Source organism: Vicia villosa, unplaced genomic scaffold (genome assembly GCF_029867415.1).
Source record: "Vicia villosa cultivar HV-30 ecotype Madison, WI unplaced genomic scaffold, Vvil1.0 ctg.002328F_1_1, whole genome shotgun sequence".
Classification (NCBI taxonomy): Eukaryota; Viridiplantae; Streptophyta; class Magnoliopsida; order Fabales; family Fabaceae; genus Vicia; species Vicia villosa.
In genome coordinates this window covers 6,207-9,931 of record NW_026705898.1, presented here as the reverse complement: position 1 = coordinate 9,931, position 3,725 = coordinate 6,207, and the positions used below count along the sequence as shown (strand labels likewise).

Here is a 3,725-nt window from a genome sequence, read left to right as displayed (position 1 = left end):
ATCCTAAGACCTTGGGAACCGGAAGTTGAGACCAAGACATTTGGCTAACGCCTAATGACATTGTATGGACTCGAGTGGAGAATAATTTGAAGTGTTGTCGCAGAAGTGACGTTGTGGCGGTAATTCTCAAGTGGGAAATAATTCAAGGAGCTGAGTGAATCAATAATGTTTGTTGAACGAGGGTGAACACACCAGAGAATGAAACGAAGGATATCCGACATGAGTGGATTATTAGAGTTTTCGAAGTTCTGGAGATTCAGTGCAGAGCAGTGAAGGTCAAGGATCCTAGAAGGATCTTTCCCAGATATGTCAGGACGAAGTATCTGGATAGACGTGTTGCTTGAGAGTCAAGGTTCTAACCATGTATAGTGGGACGCAGGTGTTTTGGCAGATTATGTTTCTTCGTATGGAATGACCCTCAGACAGAGTAGTGAGATTATCTGAAGAGAAATGTGAGTAACATTCTTTCCCTTGGTTGGATAGATGTGAAGAGTTGGTTTTTCGCGATGATTGAAAGGAATTCGAGGACGAATTCAATTTAAGGGGGGGAGAATGTAATATCCCATATTAATCTAAGCATAATTAAGAGATACTAAGAAGAAATGTGTATTATTATAGTGGATTAGTTAGAATCCAACTAAGTGGCATATTGGTAATTACCACTTAGTTGGAGGGCATTATGGACATTTAACTCTATTGCATGGGCTTAAGGGCATGTTTGGTTGGTTAGTTGTTACAAATCAGATTTTTGGAAAGAGGGACTTAGTAGCAAGTGGGAGAAAGAAGAAAATCATGTTCATCCTTTGCATTTTCGCAACTCTTGATACAGCTCCACTAAATCAGGTATATCTCTCAACTCGTAACTCCGATCGTAACAATTCTGGTCCCATTGGAAAGCTAACGAATTTCTCTTCGATTTGCACCTATGGTTCGCATTTATAGCTTCTGTTTTGAAGGAGAAAAACGAGTTTGAAGTTGGGTGGTCAATGCTGAATGTGTATGAAGGTGAGCTACGAATTTCTTGCTAATGGAGATGGAAGTTTGAGCAAGAGGGAGATACAATAGTAGCAAGGGCACCATCTCAACCTCTATTAATCCAAGGTGAGTCCTTAGATAGTGACTTGGGGAATTAGCATGCAAGGGTTAGAATTGGGGTTAGGGAATTGTGAGAATGATCCATGAATCTATGATGATAAAACATGTTTATGTGATAATTGCTGGTAGTATGTGATTTAATTGATCAAATATGTGTTCTTATGATCATTTGCATGCTATAGATTGCTAAAATATGATGATACTCGTAATTGGAATGTTATAGGAAATTGGATTGGGATTGGTTTAGGTTTGGGACTGTTTTAGAACCTTTAGAATGCAGAAAATTCATTTCTGATACAGTGTAATCGGTTACGGGGTTTCGCGTAACCGGTTACGCTGCTGAAAATGCAATTCTGGGCCATTTTTCGTGCCCGTAACCGGTTACGGATTTGGCGTAACCCGTTACGCTGGGTTAAAAGGGAAAAATCAGCAAACTTCAGAAATTCGTAACTTTCGGCTCGGGTATCGGAATTGCGCAAACTTTATATCATTGGAAAGCTAGTGACGTGTACTTTCTAATAAAATTGGTCCCCAAACCAGAATGTTTGATTTAATAATAGTGGATTCCCACTTAGTGAATCAATGAATTAGTATGAGAACTTATGTCTTTACCAATTGATTAATAATTATTATGTTAAGCATGGCATAGTTTGTTTATTGCTTATTATGATTGTGATACCCATATTTGAAAGCGTTATGCCATAATGTTTTATACATGGAAATCTATGGACTCCATCGTTTTGGTTAAACGATTGGATTGATTGCTTTGTTTGTGACCTTGACTTTATGTCATATTTCTGTATGCTTGAATCGAAGTGGCCGGAAGGCTAGATTGGGACGCTGCTCTGACCGTGTAGTCTATGAGCCCTCCCGGACCGTGTAGTCCAATGGAATAATCCGTTCATGTGTATTGTTCGATATGGTGTGCATCTGAGCTACCGTTGCAGTGTGCTTGTGAGTTTCCGTACGGGGTTTTACTCACTTGGCGTTAACACACTTGCGTGCTCGGTATGGTGGGGTTATGCGGCTATGTAGGCTAATGCATAATGAGGTAACTCACCTCTAGTAAAGTCACGTAGACTAACACTAGGCTTTCGCCCGATGGGCTCAGGCGTCAAGGTGGCGGTTTGTACTCGGCGTAACTCACTAGCGTGAAGGAGGTTAACGGGACAATGACGCCAATTAGGCTTATGTCATCTCATGGCCATTTAGGCTTGTGTGAACCCGTTTAACCATCCTGCAGTGTGCTTGTACAAGTCCCTTGACAACTAGGCAGGAGGTTACTCATCGAGGATGCATTTATTCCATAATCTAGCCGAGGTTGTTACACTTCTGGATTCCCCGTATATGGATGCGGGTTTGCATACTTGTTTGTTATACATTGTGTATTTGTATTAGGCAAGTCCAATGGTGGACGAGTCACTTGTTTCCTCCGTACTTGTACCGGATGTGAGGATAAACCCCGGATCAATGGTGGATTCGGTTTTGATGCATGTACCCTGTAGATCCGAGTGGACCCATAGGATAGGAGGACTCACTGAGATTTAGTAATCTCACCCCAATCAACTTATATTTTTTCAGGTGCAGTTTAGTAGCGTTTAGTCAGTAGCAGGTTTGGACTAAAGACTTGGAAGTAGTGATGGCTCGGAGACCTCGTCAGATCTCATTTTCCGCTGTGCAGGATCCATTGAAGACACATGTTTTGTAATTATTATTATTATTTCATGTTGTATTCTAAATGGATCATCTTGTATCCTTAGCTTTTGTATGTACTCAATATCAATTTTAACGTTTCATGCATAATATACTAGTCAGTTATGTATGGGGTGTTACAGTTGGTATCAGAGCAGGTCGATTCTCGGCCGAGCCATGAGACATCACTAGCAATTCCTTTTCCTCCTCTCAAGTGTGCGTTGCTAGCCTGATTTTTACAGAAAACTCACTCAGTTGTTGAACTTGATCAACTCATCGACCGAGTGTGAGACAGTAGAATTACGGCAGAGCCGCCACGAGGACTCGTAAAACCTGCAAGGTTGTGAACCTAAGTTGTTGGAGTGAGATGAGTAATGAATTGTTGGACGTTTTAAGTGGATGATATTGGAGTCGTCAAGCTTAAGGAGAGCGTTTGACGCAAAGGAGTAATACCCGAACTGTCAAAGTGTGGATCGAGACAACTAGAACCCCTAGGATTTTGATTGGACGGAGTGAAACTTTCTCTAAGTCTTGGTAATAGCAAGGGAAAATCCAAATAGGATTGAGTAGGAGCCTTATAAGTGAGATTCTCCGAAGGTGTTGAGCTGTGAATTAGTAGGATTCAGTACTGATGATGCTGTCGGTGTTAAGTGTGACGGGTGAGCTGATAGGACAAAATGGCCTCTGGAAATGCGGACAGAAGAGTTAGACCTTTCTGATTGCGCTGGAACGGATAATAATTGGGTGGATGAAGTATTAGATCCTGATCCAACTTGAAGTACCCTAAGCGAGAGTAGATACCTAGTAGATATTGGTGGAATGTACGAGTGTGGTAGCTTACGATTGAGTGAGGCTTGAATACCCGGTCGATAGAAGAGGATATGTATTTCTGTTCTTATCATTTTATATTTAAGTTCTAGAACTACGCTAGATGGAAT

At 41.2% G+C, this 3,725-nt stretch overlaps 1 long non-coding RNA gene across 1 annotated transcript; it reads left to right on the top strand.

Annotated features, from left to right (window-relative positions):
* The first annotated feature begins 297 nt into the window (after window positions 1–297).
* On the top strand, window positions 298–3,479 carry LOC131638584 (uncharacterized). The gene is made up of 3 exons (XR_009294711.1): window positions 298–843; window positions 943–1,101; window positions 2,677–3,479. It is a non-coding gene; the product is annotated as an uncharacterized LOC131638584 (long non-coding RNA).
* Window positions 3,480–3,725: the final 246 nt, after the last annotated feature.